Below are 17,392 nucleotides of genomic sequence, written 5' to 3'. Positions count from 1 at the left end.
AGGACCCAACCACAGGCAGGGTTAATACTGGCCTGACAGGAGAGGCATTTAGCTTAATAATATTTGACAGACGAATATTTTTAAGCCTACAAAATGAAAAAGGGCATTAGGACCATTGAACTGTAACAGTGGTCACAGCCCCCGACTGCCCCCCCACGTCCGCCCATCTTTTCTCTCCCAGCTTTCCCTGGGCCTCTGCTGGGATGTGCCACTGCCTCTGTCGCAGCCTCGCCCGCCCCTTAGGCTCACCTTCCGAGAACTCTGCTGCTCTGTGCTGGGCCCCATCTTCTTCTTAAATGCCTGAGTATTTCTCAGCTGGGACTAGTAAAAGTGGATCCCAGTGCAGAAGTAAGTCTCCTGCCTCACACCACAGAGACCTTCTTTTGTTACACATACACATCCAGTAATCGGACGGCATTCTTTGTGAGAAACTTGCTTATTGCAAAACACTGTATGTTATAATCCAGCTCTTGTAAGCAGAGAGTTTGACTGTTCATAGAAGATGCCTGGAAGCTGTCACTGGAGTCCTCTGGGAGAGGGACGAGGGCATCCTCCCTTCCCCTTGACATGTTCCCATATGTATTTCTAAACAAAGAGCTTTTGCATTCCAGTAGAATGAAAATTATGATTGCATAAAATCCTCTGAAATAATAATGAAAATGTTGGCGGTATAAAGCAAGACAATAGTTGATCATTACAAAAAAATTATTTTTATTCACCCTGAAGTGTTTTCTTGTTCTTGTCCCATGACCAAGACAGTCTGTGCTCCTTCCTGCTTGATTTTTCCTCTGGACTTGGCCATAGGGGCTGAGCCCTCTGCCTGTTTCTAGAGTAGGGGGGTGTAGTGCTCCTCAGGGGCTCCGTGCCTGGGGTCGGGGCCGCCCATGGTGGGGATTTCCTCTCTCCCTGCTGGCTTGGGGAATCTGATGGCTCTGACTATGCACCTTAACCAAAGCACCTTCACCTGGCCCCCAGCCCCCTGTCCAAACCCTGCTGGTGGGGCACATGAGGCTTAGCACAGGTCGCCAGGGGACACCTGCAGAAAGCCAGTTCAGTTGTCACTGCCAATGCTCTTGAACCTTAGAACATGTGTGGGTAGGTACTCGGGCGAGCACACTGACCTTAGCTCTGTTTTACCGCCTGTTTCTCCTTTCTTGACATGTAGAAACTTGGCCATTTATTGCAGTCACCTGGGAAACTGATTCCCTGTTCCCAAGGCGGCCTTCAGCATCAGAGGCTGGGGTGGGGTGGTGTCCCCAGGGGATTCCAGTGCAGCTGGCCAGCCTTTGGGAGCTAGTGGCTTCTCCCACTCATTTGAAGTTAATCATATATTTCTCTGTCAAGTGTATTGGTGTGGAAAAGAAGTAGGAGGCAGGAAATTCCTGTTTAGTCCTGACTCATGGGCTCTGTGAGCTTGGGTATTGTAGGCATTTGGGTGTAGATAATGGTGTCCTGTGCTTTCTTTTCAGCTTTCCCACTAGGTACTAAAATAATGACTATTCCTAGAAGGCCAGTTTGAAGAAAACTGAAATTTAGAATACATTTTGTGAACTTTTATTATTTCAGAAAAAGGAATGCTGGGAGTGGGCTGGCTCCTTTGCAGCCACCGTCAGAGTGTGCAGCAGTGTTGGGGCCGCTTTCCCGTAGGTCTGCCTCCTGTGGTAGCTGAGTCCTTGATTGCTCAGGGGCCGTACAAATGCTCAGTGAAGACCGGATTCCCTGCAGGGGAAGGAGAAGGGCTCTGTGAGTGATTCCCACCTGGTCACTGGCCGAGCCAGCAGGGTACTTTCAGGGTGGCGTGAGTCCCATGTAACGAGATCTGTGGTGTGTTCCAGGCATTAGGGCCGACAAGAGGGAACCTCAGCTCTGTTTTTGTTTTAATTGCCTATATTTTGCCTGGCTGCTGTGGCCGATGGTTTCTCTGAAAGTTGCTACACAGGGAAGCCATGCCAGGTCCCTGCTCAGGGCCGTGGTGTCCATGGGGCAGTGTTTCATTTTGGGATAAAAACGTAGGCTTACCAGGACTCCCATTACTGAGAACTCAGAATCTCCCCCACACTTGTGTGTGCGCTTTTTTTCTTCTGAAAAGTTAAGTCTTACCTGAGTTTATTTGTTGTTCATATGAAGTTTCTGGAAATGTTAAAAATATTTTCCTAACTAGGTGATATCATTGGACTTGTACAATTACAAATTTTGTTTTAGATTGTATTATTATTGATTTACTCCCTCCTTTTTTTCTTTCAGTTAAAAAATACAATTTAGTTAAAGAATGAAGTTAAAAATGAAATCAAAGTCACAAATATACAACATTGAAACAGTTAAAATATATCTGTATACTTTATACCTCATCCAGAGTGAAAAGAGAGATAAAAATAAAAATGGAGAGGACCCACTGGTGCAGAAATGTTACGATTGTTTTCTCTGGTGTCCAGGAAACCTACATCTTTGAATATCTTTGTGTTTTCTTTCGCAAGGTCAGCATCCAGCCTGGTGGTCACCAGGGCCTGGGGGAGGGGGAGATGTTGGTCAAAGGGCACAGACTTGAAGTTATGAGATGGAAAACTCCTGGGGGCGATGTACATACAGCATGGTGACTACATTTAATTATGCAGTGTTATATATACTTAAAGTTGCTGAGAGTAAATGTAAGGCATTCTCACCACAAAGAGTCAATTAACATGTCTATCATCTCACAAATTTATCTTGATCTTGGGGATCATTTCACAGTGTAAATCTATGAAGAAATCATCATGCTGTGCAAAGCAACTTAATTGTTTAGGTCTGGCTTCTCAGTCTCAGGCTTCAGCACCCTTTGTGGGAGGCCGTCCTATGCATCGTAAGACCTTTAGTGTCATCACGCTTCTAGCCATTAGATGCCTTCTGTGACACAGTGAGACTTACAGGTTGGCATTACCTGATTATTAGCTGTTGCTAATTTTTGCAAATCTAGTTGTGTGACTAAAACACAGTTCCACGTTGATGTTTGGGTGAACAGGCCTCCTCTCAGCATCTGCATTCAACCTGTCCAGGCCAAAATCGGTGCATTCTTGGTTTTAAAGAAATGAACCCCTTTTGATGCATGCATCCTGAAGTGTGTGCATAGTTGTGTGGCGTAGTGGCTAAAATGGATCCGCAACTCTGATCTGCTGCCAGCGTGCAGGGCTGTGTTCCATGAAGAGAATTCCAAGGAGAGAGACTTTATCAAGACTCTTGTGATCTCCCCACCCTTCAGAAAAACCCTTTTAGTTCGGGTGGTGTTTTCCCTGTCCTTACATCATTCCCTCTTGGCTTTCGTGCCCCCAAAGCAGTTCTGTTCATGTGTCACTTTAGTTGCTTTCTGTGTCATACCCAGACTTTCCAGTTTACTTACCCTGGGACTCCAGGTGGATGTAGAATTACAACAAAAACTTAGCCCGTGCCCAGTGCAGGGAGAGGCCTCCACAAGTTTCCTCCGTCTTCCCTGCTTGCCTTTTGGAGAGCAGGGCTGCGTAGTCTTGTTCACCACCTTCCCCAGAGGGCCTGGGAGACTTAACAGTGTTTCCGAGAGAGGAGGGAGACGCAGCTTGTCTGTCTACGCCTCTATGTTGGCCGGAAGTCTCCCATAATATTTTCATTGTTTTGCATACACCTAATTTGAAAGCAAAATTATTTTTAATTAAAATATTATTGTTTTTTTTCCTATAGCAACTACAAAAACATTCCACTTCGTTTTTGTAGAATCAGTTACTCTCTTTTTGGAGTCGTATTTTACTGGCTTAAATAGTCTGTTACAGGTACAACTGACACAAACTGGTTTAGGAGCAAAAACACCTGTTTCATGATCAGCTGCTGAGAAGTAGCATTGGCCAAGTGAGCATGAGAGCAAAGTTCAACTGTTTTGGCATCCCTGAGCTGGCTGCAGGGAGGGCTGGTGACACTGCTGGGGGGTGGGGGGGTTGGGGCTGCCAGTCAGGTTGACTCTCCAAGCTCATGAGCTCTTATTTTCAGCAATTCACTTTTTCTGGCAATGTCACAATTATCAGGAAAGTTTTATCTGAAACAATTATTGGGTTGGCCAAAAAATTCATTTAGTTTTTTTCCATATGATGCCTCTAGTAGTGCTTAGTTGTTTTTAACTTCATTTGAAACAATTTTGTTAGATTGTATTGTGACAGCTGTCATATCAGCATTATCAAAATCTGTGCAGCCATTTTAGTGTTGAAGATGGAAGGAAATATACAACATTTTCGGCATATTATGTTTTATTATTTCAAGAAATGCAGAAAAAGATTTCTGTGGTGTATGGAGAAGGTGCTGTGATTTATTGAACATGTCACATATGGTCTGTGAAGTTTCTTGGCACTATTGACATTTTTGCCAAATAATTCTTTGCCATGGGTCTGTTCTTATGCACTGGAAGATGTTTAGCACCACCCCTGGCCTCTACCTACTAGAAGCCAATAGCAGGAGATGGCCAGCATACTCAAAATATCCAAATCAATCAAGTTATTGGTGAAAATGAAAAATATGCGGTTCAGCGCGGGCCTCGCCACTTGAAGAAACGCCGCCTGCACCATGTCAAAGAAGAAAGGATTGAGCTCAGAGGAAAAGAGAACCCTCATGATGGAGATTTTTTTTGAGACGAAAGATGTATTTCAATTAAAAGACATGGAGAAGATCGCTCCCAAAGAAAAAGGCATTACTGCTATGTCAGTAAAAGATGTTCTTCAAAGCTTAGTTGATGATGGTATGGTTGACTGTGAACAGATTGGAATGTCTAATTATTATTTGGCTTTTCCGAGTAAAGCTCTTCATGTGAGGAAAAGTAAGTTGGAGGTTCTGGAGTCTCAGTTATCTGAGGGAAAGCAAAAGCACGCAGACCTACAGAAAAGCACCGAGAAGGCTAAAATCGGCTGGCATGAAATGGAAGAGCAAAACAGGCTAGCAAAAGAACTTTCTTCACTTCGAGAACAAAGGGACAAGCTAAAGGCAGAACTAGAAAAATACAAAGAATGTGACCTGCAACTTGTGGAAGAAATACGTCAAGCAAATAAAATAGCTGAAGAAGCTGCTAACAGATGGACTCATAACATATTTGCAATAAAATCTTGGGCCAAAAGAAAATTTGGGTTTAAAGAAAATAAAATTGATAAAAATTTTGGAATTCCAGAAGACTTTGACTACATAGACCAAAATGTTTGATGTTGGTAATAGATCTATGTGTTGTGAATATGTAAATTTTTAATATTACCCAACCAAATGTACAGAATTGTCGTTCACCTGGAATTGTGATGATCAGTTTATTAATTGTAATAAAGTATAAGGTATAAAAAAAAGAAAAATATGCTTTTGAAGAAAAAACTAAACGGACTTTTTGGCTAACCCAATACATGCAATTATAACTTAAAAGTATATGGATGTTCCATACAGCTCTTGTAGGAGGAACTGGGGGCCCAAGAGTGAATGTGTGTATGTCACTTATAACCTCTATGGGTGATAGAATATGTGTGAACAGAGTGTGATGTCCTCTACTGTCAGGTTATTTGGGACCCAGGAGTGTTTTTGGAGGGATTGTGTGCTCATCCAGGTGTGCTTCTGACGAGCATTGTGCTGGGGAGCCAGGGGCAGCCTGGATGAGCCCAAGGGCTGTTCTGTTCCCCAGTGCAGCGCTGGGTGACATGAATGTCCAAGTGGCCGGGTAGGAGGAGGAGAGAGAAGAAAGAGTGTGTGTGTGTGTTTTCGACAGAAAACAGATGAGCTGAGGCGCCGTAGTGACTGGTTTGGGGAGACACAGGAAGAGAGCATGGAGGTTTGAGGCTGGGCAGCTAAGGTCTGTTGGAAATGAGGAGGAGCAACTTTGGGAGGAGGACGAGGTCATTGGAGTGATGCTTGGGGAACCTTCTGGACTGGGTGGGTTTGGAGCTGACTACAGGGAAGTGCGGTTGAGGAGCCAGCGGGGATGAAAGCCGCAAGTAGAGAGCCAGGGGGACAGAGGACAGTGACATTCAGATGTTTAGGAAGCAGCCAGGAGAGCCAGAGAAGGCCTGGCTTGGGGTTAAGTGAAGACCTGGCTGGTGCTGTCCAAAGCCCAGAGAAGAAAGGTTTTTCTCACATCTTGCTGAAACTAGGTGGCAGGACTCAGGGTCATTTTTTACTTGAAGCCTGAAAGGCACTGGTACCTGAGAAGAGCAGTCAGGTTGGAGGGTGAGGGTGATGTCTCTTCCCCTGGGAGGTGCTATGGGGAGACAGCTAGTGCGTTTGGGGGGGGGTGAGTGTTCCCACAGATGAGGACGAGGAGGGCGGGGGCAGCTGAAATGCATGGAAGAGTGGGGAACAGTGGAGTCAGGTCCCCTCAGATGGACAGTCTTGTCTTTTCGTATCCACAAGTTGCTGTTATTCCAAGTTCACAAAGTAATCTGCTTCATTCAGAACAAAGGAAAGTTCTGAAGGGCCCTCAAAGCTGGAATGTGCCTGTGCTTTTCAGAACACCATGTGCTTTGATTCTGGTTTATTATGGATGACTAACTCTAAGCATGTCTCCTGTTGAAGTCTGCAGTGCATCAGGGTCCCTGCCGTGTCTCCCCACTGCCCAGTGTTTGGAAGGAGGCACCCACAGTTGGGAATGTGTGACTCCTGAGTTGCCTAATTCCCTGCGTGAATGGTCACTTACGCCTGTGGTTCTGAGCCAGCGGCGTCCAGTGGGGAACAAAATACACCTTGCGTTCATATTGTGTCTGCGTTTAGCTTCTGCTTTTTTCAGTCCTCTGTGTGTCTTTCATCTCTGCTAATAAATGACAAATATAAGTTAGCAGTTAAACCTACAAAGAAGGCTTTCACCTCACACTCAGTGCTCCAAATGAACAACAAAGAAAATCCAGGGAGGGGAGAAAAAGACCCTCTGCAAGGGACACTTTGCCCTGGGGTTGAGGGGAAGCCCTTGCTGGGAGGCTGGGCTAAGGGTGGGAAATTCAGAATTTTTGCATGGAAAATAAAATCTTGCAATCTTTGTGAATTTATTTGATTATTATGACCATATCATCATCATTATGATACGAGAGTTGGGAGGGAATGTAGTTTAAAAAAAAAAAAGGAGAGGCTGGGAAGAACATCGGGGCTCTAATTTGTATTCTGATTCTGGGCTTCTGTTTTCTGTTTTGGGGTAGGTGATTTTTAGCGCTTGGGTTACAACATTTGGAACACTGTATTTTTGTGATGTGTTAGCTGTGAAGATGTTGAGAGTAGATTCTTAGAAATCGGTTGCGGGAGTGCCTGGTCACGCTGTCTGTGCATGTGGTGTTGGAGCACCTGGCAGTGACGCTTCATTGTGCGGCTGTTCCTGGTGTTTGTAGAACACCTGACTTCTGAGGCTGTACGATGTGGTTTTCTTTGTAGTCTAAAGTTTAACATCTTTACCTCTCTCACACGAGCGTTCATGTTCTCAGGTCCCTTGTAAAGCAGATGCACATTTTAAAAGTTGTCCTTTCTTTCATCCACAACCGTGTGTCTTTCATTTTCCTTCATGCAACTTCATGAAACAGGGTCATGGGCAATGCAGTCCTCATTCTAGACGCAGAGGACGAGCCAGGCTGACTAGTGCACTGATTACATTGGTGTGCTTCTGACTTGTGAGGCACCCCTTGACTTTCAATTTTGTGCACTCCTCAAAAGAACACTTACTTCCCCTCTCTGGTTCATTCTGCTGTGGTATTACTTCCGAGGGTTGTTTCTTTGCCTTCAGTTTTAACAACTGTGATTTAGTTTCTGGGATGATGAAAGGGGAGTGAAAGGGCATGGAAGAAACAAGCAGGAAGGAAGGATTATCTCATGATTTTAGTCAGAAGGAAATCACTCAGACAAAAAAAAAAGAAACAGTGTAAATGGTCATACCCCAGGAAGTTACACTGAATAAGTGGCCCCATATCACACAGTCCCCTTTTACATAATTGTTGTTACTGGGGTAACGGAGAGAATGAGAACATTCAGTTTGAGTTCAAAACACACATCTTTGCTGACTTGGACTGTGATCAGTGGAATTAGTTGAAGCTTGAGAGAAGAGGGTCTTGATGAGGCCTCATTATTTGAAATCAAGAAATGGGCAGCAAAGTAGGCTCACTAATTTCAAAGGAGGCACATTTGGGGGGATGTATCCCTTTTTATAGACTTGAATGGTTGGGTTCCTCTGAGTGTGTATGTGTATGTGACTGTGTGTGTATATGTGTGTGTGTGTGTGAGAGATTGTGTGTGTATGTGTGTATGTGTTTCTCGGTATATGTGAATGTGTGCAAATGTGTGTTTCTGTGTATAAATGTGTGAATGCATGTATGTGTGTTTGTGCGAATTTGTAAATGTATTTCTGGGTATAATATGTGACTCTGTGCATGTGTGTGCATATGCATGTGTTAGTGTGCATTTAATTATCTAAGTCCTCTGTGGGAGGGCATGTCACTGAATAGCCTCTGCCCAGACCCCTTCAGTCTTTCTCTCTTGGGTGGGGGGGAATTGTAAATGACCCACCATTGGGTAGAAGTGCCTGAATGAAGGTATATAAAATATATCTGCCTGCATCGTGGGAGTTAATGTTTTAAAGGGATGTAGAGGCGTCACAGATATTATAATAAAAGTGACATCAATGACTCCTTGTTATAAGCTTTGTGAATGATTCCTGGACCCATGAGAGAAGATGCTGTTCAAAATACAGGTGGGTTAATGGTGGTGTTTGCCTGGGAGGACTGGTTAATGATTAGTGTTTCTGGTAACAAGCGTACTGTGTGAACTTTCACAGGACTTGAAGTATCACCCACACTGTGCCAATTTAATGACACCAGGGTTTTGATTTTTTTCCTTGTTCTCCTGTTGACTTAGGCCAGAGCTGGGGCAGAGGCTCTCAGATCCATTTTACTTTTCACTCTATAAACCCAGAATATTTGAATCACTTACCTGGCCTGTGTGAAAACCTGACCTTTCCCTTCCTGGAGCGGTGGTGGTCAGTAGCACCTATGGCTGCTTTCTTCATGGTCTCTTTAAGGGAGAGTGTAGCTTTGGCTTTACCGCTGTTCTGGAGTCGCTGTGTGCTTAATGCCTGGGGTTCATTGACAAGTCTGGTTATCCTACCATCACACCCTCGACATGGGGCGGGACCGTGGGTGTGAGATGATGATGCCGTGCTGATGCTGGCTTTCTAGGGCACTGCTGCAGGCCTCATTCTCTCCTTCACTAAAAAACCAGAAACTGCAAAAGTCTTGTAAGGCAGTCCAGAGAAGCCTGGCTGTAAACAATGATTAATCATATGAGATAGATAATAGCACAGGTTATAGTGAAAAATGTGAATTTACTTAATAATACACATTATTATTTAAAAAATATTAAAGGCATTTGAATATTGTGCCTAAGAAGAACTCAGAAAATAGATACTGTGAAAGTATATTTGGCAATACTCTAGTATGCTGTAGTAGAGTAGGGTAGAGCATAGTACAGTATAGAACGAATAGTATATAAGAGACTATGATAGCATAATAGAGTACTGTGTAGTATAGAATAGTGTAGCATACTGCAGCACTGTGAGGTAGAGAATGTGGCATAGTATAGCATTATATAGTGTAAAGTAGGATAGTGTAATACAGCACTGAATAGCGTAGAATCCTGTAGCATAGTATGGCACTCTATAGTATAGAACAGGATCACAGAGTACAGCACTGTAGAGCATAGAATAGTATTTATTGCAGGACACAGCACTGTAATATAGCATAGAATGGTATAAGTATAATGTAGCAGTGTGCAGAATAGCATCTCATCTCTTCCCCTCTGTTTCTTTTGTTTACTGAGAGAGTTAGGATTGTGACAGATAAGGGATAGAAGGTTGTTTTCTCTTACCGTTGGTGTCATTTATTTTCTTCTCAGAGATCATCGATGGTCCCTGTCCATTGACAGTGTCTATGTGGCAGTCTGTGCACCGCCTGTGTATGAAACATGATATTGTGTGTAATTAGTTACATCATGCCTGGCATGTGTCACATGCTCAGTCCATTTTAGCTATTGTTAATATTTTAATTATTTCCCTAAAGTACTTTAGTACGTTCCCTCATTTGAAAAAAGGCATAGAATGCATACCATATAATATAGGGAATCAGCTTTTCCATGTGGGGTTTTATTTTAACAGAACTAGAAGTTTATTGGAGAAAAAAACCCACTCGTACTCAGAATGCTGGGTCCTCAGATGTTCTGTGCTCTGAATGACGTTACTTGTGTAACTGGCTGTGGAAAGGACTTCCAGTGTTTTGTCTTTTCTCCCATCTGTCATCTGGCTGTTGTTTCAGAAGAATCCCCAGTTCTTAGAAAAGTTCTGGTTAGCGTGTGATGCAGATAACAGCTGTGAAGAGAGGAAGCACGCAGGACAACATGCAGAGTGGGGTGCTGTTGTCCCCAGGGCTCCTTCTTTATGGGACCTTGGCTGAGTCCTCCTTGGGCAGAGAGTGACTGAGCCAGCAGAATTAGGCGATTTAGTGAGGTGATGTTGTGGATGGCAGCCTGTGTCCCCGTCTGAAGACACCTGTGTTCAGGTACCTGCTGACCCAGACAAGACAGCAGGGTGTCCCATCTAGGTAAGAGCATTACAGTATCTCCTCTGAGCTGTGTCTAGTTTCATTCTTTCTAAAGCCCTTCATGACTTTGAACTTTGGTTGCTCAAGTCAAAGAACAATTTCGATGTCCTTTTTGAGTTGCTGGCCTTGCTGTGAGCAGTTTAAGTCATTGATAACTGAGGTTCCTCCTAGTCCCTGTCTCTGTGGATGTCTTTCTCTTATCCAAAGAAGTAAATTCTCTTGGGAAATTTTGGTCCTAGAATCATGACTCTTCTTCTTCTTTTTTTTTTTAATGTTTTTTATTGATTATATTGTTACAACAGTTCCAATTTTCTCCCCCTTGCTCCCCTCCACCCAGAACCCCCCTCCCCCAGCAATCCCCCCCAAGTCCATACCCCTGGTTCGTAAAAATTAACTATCCCCCCCCTCTCAAATATTAGGACCCTTTGTAATCTTGTAAAGGACAATGGGCGAAAGTCTCAAGCTCCTCTAGCTGCTTCAAGCTGGACATGGTCGTCGTCCTACCTACCCTTGGGTCCAGAAAACCCGAATAAGAGTGGGGGTGTGGAGGGGAGGGTGGCTGTCCCACATGGGGAAGGATTGTGCAGACTCCCCGTCAGTTGGCTGTCTCTGGTCAACGGCGTGCTTGGTTTAACAGGCTGGTGTCCTTGTTGTGTTCTGGGGGCAACAGATTTGGCGAAAAGGGTTAGAATCATGACTCTTATTTTAATTTGTAATACAGTAGATGATTAACAGACTCAAGTCAGAGTTCATATAAAGCATTGATTGTAAGGCTATCAGGTGGCCAGCCCTTGTGTGATTCCAAAGGACCAGGGAGTGGATATACTTTGTTCCTTAAAGGCCCACATGGCTCAGAAGTCTTCTCTGATCGACATGTTCCAGGTTGCTTTTAATTGTCATTATGTAATTTAGATCTTGATGCACAGAAGACGTGGAACCCTCAGAAGGCAGGAATTTACCTCTTCCTGTTACATCCTGTCTGGTGCCTGGGCAGTTGTAGGAACTCAGAATATGCTTGCTGATTTGGGGATTTTGTAGTGTTTTGAGGAAGCCTCTTCCTCCTGTTCCAGTGCAGCTGTCTTTGTGGGAAGCCCACCGCTGGTTTCTGCAGGGGGCCTGGAATGAAGAAGGAATCCGGAGTGGGCGTGGCTGGGTACTTGGAATTTCTCAGAGGTCTTAGGCTTCAGGGATGTTCCTCAGTTAAGAGCTCAACATCACATAATTAATCTGCCCACCCTGCCCAAAATGTTTACTGCAATTTCCTTCCTCTCCCCTTAATTATGTGGCACTTGCACATTTTACATGTCACCTTGCTTTTTTTTCTATTGGCTCCGGACTGTGAGTTGGGAGATTCATGCATACGGCTCAAGATGATCCAATAACATGCTTCTCAAGTATATTTTCACAAAACTGTCATAGAGCCAAAACAGTATATTTGAAAAAGCCTGTTTTTTTAGGAGTATCTCTCAGCATTGTGGAAACACAGGCCTTTGTGCAAAGGGAGTCTGGGCCCGGGCCCACTGCTGTCTCAGGACATCCTGGTTTACTAATGAACCTTTGAGGGGATTACTTATTCACTAGGTCCACTGGGGATTTGTTTCTCCATTAGGGCTTTTTAGTGTGTGATTACTGCAGGAAAGCTGGTGGTGTCTTGAGGTTTGCCCAGTCAGCATGCTTGTGTGTGGCTGACGGCAGTGGTCCTTCTGCACAAAACCACCTGCAATCTGAATCCTCACTCCCTAGTCCTCTGCCAGGGCGCTGCTCAACCAAATCACTCTCTGAGATGTTTATTCTGTAGGAAAATGCACCTCATTCCAAGGGCTTCCAGGATGAGTGTCTAGACCTTGGCTGTGTGAGCGCAGTTGCCCAGTGTGGCTGGAGGGGGAGTTCAGGGCTGAATTTGAGGGAAAGTCCCCTGATCTTTCAGAGCTGCGTGACCTTGGATCTCCCAGTGGGAAGTGGGAAGAGGGGTGGGGTCCATGAGCAAGGGCCTTTGCATCTCTTTTTTTTTCTTTTTTTAATTAAGTGAGGTCCAGAGAAGTGGTGGCTCAAGATTATGTCACACCTGTCAGAGTTGGTGGGTGGGGGGTGGGACTTGGGCTTCTGACTTGCATCAACACAGGGACGACCCCATCCCCGCCAGGCCGCACCCTATCCTCATGTCACTCATTTTTTTTGTGTCCTGGCTTCCCATCCATCAGGAGTCAAATGCTCTGAGTGGCCAGTGCCATCCTGGCTGAGCCATCTGGGTTAAAACCAGAGAAGCTGCAGGGACGCATCACAGAGTGTGCTAACTGTCTCCACTCAGCTGTTACTTCACAAAATGACAAGGGTCGTGTGCATTGCCTAGTAGACAGTGTGGTGTTGGCATTTTGGATCTTAACATTTTTGTTGGAAAGTTTTAGTCTCATTTTTGTTGGAAAGTTTTAGTCTCTAGACATCCAGATGTTGTCTTCTAACCATAAATGAGTGGTTTCAGTATGAGGAAACATGAATGATGGTTTTTAGTGACATGCAACCAAGTACTTACAGCACGAATCTGGAAATCTTTAACCTCGAATGGAGATGCCAAGGCTGTGTCCCCGCCCACCATGGGGGGACATCCCTGGAGCTGGAACTGAAGGTTTGAGGGCATGGTTTTGGATAGTCAGCTTTCCCCGAAACTGGAGGGCATCATTAATCATTTGTAACAGAAGAAAAGAATTATATGGCTACAAAAAGTGAGTGATTGATTGTGAGTGTTGCTGGAAAAGCCCCTAACCAGGGTTTTGATTGGTCCCTAAATCAATCTTTTGTGGATTTTATTGCCTGTGGGAAGGAATGGCCTGAGTAGATATCCCCACAGCTCCCGGGCAGCATAGCAGGGGCACTGAGCTCTGCTGGGGGCTCCGCACTGCCTGCGTCAGTAGATGTCACCGAGGGCAAAGGCATTGCCGTGGACAAGCACAGAAGAAGTGAGGAAGCTCAAAGGGCTGGGAGAAGCTGAACCTCGTGGAGGCTGAGGCTGACTTCGATTTGGGCATGGGCCTCCCAGGGGGATTGGTTGTCTTGGAGAGGCCATGCAGAGCTCTGCCTGGGACTAAATGGGCTCAATTTGTTAGGACTGTTCTGATGCCCTTGGGGTTTCCTCTTTGCCATGAACGTCATGAATAGAACATGGAATATCTGCCTTTTTTTGCTTCTAAGGAAAGACCAACAGACTCCTCCACATGACCGCTGTTCACTCTTCAGGTGTATAGGCCGCGGAGGGATGTCAGGATTGCCCCTCAGCGTGGCTGAGAGAGGGCTGGGCTGCCATAGCTTCTAGCGGGCGCTCCCAAAGGCTCTCGTCCTGCAGTGCCCTAAGCATGGTTATTCTCTGTGAAGACCATAACCTGTTACCCCGTCAAGGATTTTTGAGGCACATAGAGAAATGTGTGCAGAAACTGCAGTGTAGCATGTATGGGACTACGATGGGGCTGATAAGGAAGAATGAGCAGGATATTAATTTGCCCACCAGAAAAGTGCCCAAGAAAGTAAAGAAACAGGACAAAAGAAGGATCATCTTCCAGGGTCCCATTTCTGTTAAAAAAAAAAAAGATAAACTTGGTGTGGGTTCCATGCTTATTATGTAAGTATAGACAAGATGTGCAATAATGCAGACTCTACAGTGGTTCACACTGGGAAATGAGATGGGGTTTGGGAGTCGGGGGGTATGGGGTGCTTATGTGTTACTTTTTTATGATTTCGTTTTTCAAAGCAAATGATTAAAGTTAAACTTGCGTGGTGGGTGGGCCTGGCTGTGGTGACAGGTAGATGCAAACATGTCATGGCTTCAAACGATGCCAGTTTGTTTCTTGATCACACAGAATTCAGGGTTCTTAGGTCTTGGGCTAGGCGTGGTGGCTGAGGCTCCCGGTGTCTGCGTGCTGCACAGTCCTGGTGTGGCAGCCTGGCCATCTTCAGCAGTGACCTCAGCTGAGGAGGCAGGTGTGTTGGGAGGGTTGAGGGCCTGGCCCAAGGGCCACAGCTCGGCTCTGCCCGGGGTGGGCTACCTGTGTGGTCTGGGCTGGAGAAAAAAGTGGATTTAGATTGGCAGCTAGCTGCATGCTTTACTATGTGAGATATATGATAATATTGTTTATTTTACTTGCTGTGCCAGCTTTTAGAAGATATGGGTATCCTAAATTGGAATTGGTGTTAGTTGCATATTTTTCCATACTATTAATATTATATTCCTCAAGAATGCATTGTTTTCTTTTATTCCATATCCCAAGAGTTCAAAAGGTTACATCCTTTATGTAGTTTTCTTCATCAGTCACTCTTGACTCATTCTCTTTCAGCTTAGGGACAAATCATGGGGCTGGGGATGGTCGTCTGGCTCGTCCAACGTGTGTGTGCACAGTGATGCTTATGTGGAGAGGCTTTTTTCTGGGCGTTGTCTCTTTGTTCTGTGAGTGTGGACCCCAGCCCAGACCCTGAAGTCTCTGTAGACGCTGTCATCACTTGATGCTCTGCCACCACCTGAAAGAAGGTCACAGTGTGGCTGTGTCATAGTTCAGAGAACACTTCCCTCTCGGGGGCAGGGGTTTACCACTGGAGGTTCGGCTCTTTCCTCTCCTCTTCCTGGCTGCTTCCTCCTGAAAGTGCTCGCCCTAATTAGGGAGTTGTGTGCCTTGCTAGACAGCTTGAGTTGATGTGAACTTGGGACAACAAACACTGTCTGAATTTTCTTTTCCATTTAGAGGTGTTAATTGTGTGTTACAGCAATGAAACCCTTGATTGTTGGTGACACTGGATGGTCACCTGCAAGGGAGCCACTAGCGAGTGTGTGTGATGTCAAAAAAGCATTCTTCCTACCTCAGAAGAAAAGCTTAATGACTTTCTGCCAGGAAGAACCTGTCTGTATTTAAAGTAAGTAGAGGATCATTTGGCAAGTGATTTGGGATTTTGTTTGAACTAAAAATAAATTAACTTCCTTTTATAGCACTGTGAACATGGTATTTGAGTTAATTATTCATTGAGAATTCAAATAACACTTACATACTATATTCTGACTTCTGATTTCCTTCTCATTCATGGCATTTGCTATAACATGACAGACTCTAAAGCTGAGTATTACTGGGTCACATGAGAAAGGGAACGTGGGTTCTCTGGTGTTTTTCTTTAAGGGAGTTGCATATGTTTACATTTATTTAATTTTTCCTTTTTCAAGAGGAACAATTCCTTATCAGATATGAATTTATTGGAAAATTAATAAAAATAGAAGCAACGCACTTGGAAATGCATATATTTTACTGAAAAAGCATTAAGTTACCATAGAATGTTTATTTTCTTTTTCTTTTGTCCTTCCCCACCCCTACCATTATTGTTCATGTTCAAGGTTGCTTATAAAAAGATAAATATTATCATTCATAAGCTTTTTTTATTTTTTTATTTTGGTTTCTCAATTACAGTTGTCCCCTTTTTCCCTAATTTCTCTCCCCCACCCAACCCACCCCCTCTCCCGCAATCATATCCCTCCCCGTTGTCCATGCATTCATAAGCTTTTAATGCAGTATTTTTCAGCCTAAGGAATACTCAACTGGAAATTTTAGCAATGGAAATTCTCAACTGAGTGGGTTGGTGCAAAGTTTGGAAGAAAAAAAATATTTAAATTTCTTCCCCTTCCTTGAGTGCCTCTACCTCGAGAATAGGATTTATTTAGCTTAATTTCCAACTTAAAATAATTTGACAGTTTAACCAACTCTTACAACCCTATACAATTCTGCTTATGTGTCTTGTTTTATATTTATTAGTTGTTTGGCTTAATGCAGTAAGTGCATCATGAATTAGTTTAGTAATTGTTATAGAAATTAGTGTTTTAACCAACTATCACAATATTAAGAGCCAAGTAAAGAAAAAATTGTACCTGTATCTTTTAGAAAGAGGGTTGCCTTTTCTTAGAACATCTACCTGTACTTTCAGGGTAGCTTCACCACCCTTCTTCCCATTGGGTCTCCAGGTGGCATTGTGCTTTTTGGGTTGTGGAAGAGTCGTGGGGGTCCCTGCTCCCTACTTGGGCACAGAGATAGGTTGGTGGAGATTTGATGTTGTCACACGTATTCAGGCAGGAAAGGAAGTAAGAAGCGCAGTGGCTGGTCTCAGTGGTGCTGGGGTGTCCTCAGCGCCATTCCGGGCTTCCAGTTGGGGTTAGCGGTGGGTAGAAGGTGGCGGTAGCTTGTTTCTCCCAAGGAGTGTCGAACCTACACATGGCATGCATTTCATGGAGAAGGAAATGAATAGTACTTAAAATTTTACATGTCCCCTTCCAAAATGTATCTGAGTCAGCATGAATGTTAATTCACTTTAATTTGAAAAGTAATTATACTATGAACTACTTTCTAAGAAAATAAAAACCCAGTTGATAAAAAGAATAAAATCAGAGTGATGGATGGACTTATGTGCTGGTGATTGACAGTGTTTCCTAAACTATGGAATTTGTTTTTGCATTTAAAAAATAAAACATACGAAACATAGGAAAATAAAGGGAAAAATAGTCCTCATCCCCTCAGTGAGAGATAAACATTATCAATATGCAGATGAACTTCCTTTCAGTGTTTTCTCTGTTCATCTTTTACTGTATGATGATCATATGACAGACATGTAGTTGGTTGTTTACTGTGACTTAAAAAGCATCTTTACTGTTAAAAATAGCATGTGTTCATTGTGGAAAATTGAGACAACTTTTTTGTTTAAAAATTACCCATAATCCCACTAAACCACTGCTATGTCTTATAAATTTTCTGTCTTTTTATACACTTAAACTATAAATTTTTACAAATAGTAAATACATA

The 17,392-nt window shown here is 43.9% G+C and overlaps 1 protein-coding gene and 1 pseudogene across 4 annotated transcripts in view; both read left to right on the top strand.

The window, feature by feature from the left end:
* DIP2C (DIP2 acetate--CoA ligase C (putative)) overlaps positions 1-17,392 on the top strand; it is a 367,711-nt gene that overhangs the window by 14,906 nt on the left and 335,413 nt on the right. The gene's annotated exons all lie outside the window — the stretch shown is intronic.
* Positions 57-5,181, top strand: LOC150019476 (meiotic nuclear division protein 1 homolog pseudogene; annotated as a pseudogene).

Source organism: Furipterus horrens, unplaced genomic scaffold (genome assembly GCF_987537825.1).
Source record: "Furipterus horrens unplaced genomic scaffold, mFurHor1.1.pri manual_scaffold_2, whole genome shotgun sequence".
Lineage (NCBI taxonomy): Eukaryota > Metazoa > Chordata > Mammalia > Chiroptera > Furipteridae > Furipterus > Furipterus horrens.
Note: the sequence above shows the minus strand (reverse complement) of the source record. Positions and strands in the feature narration are given on the sequence as shown.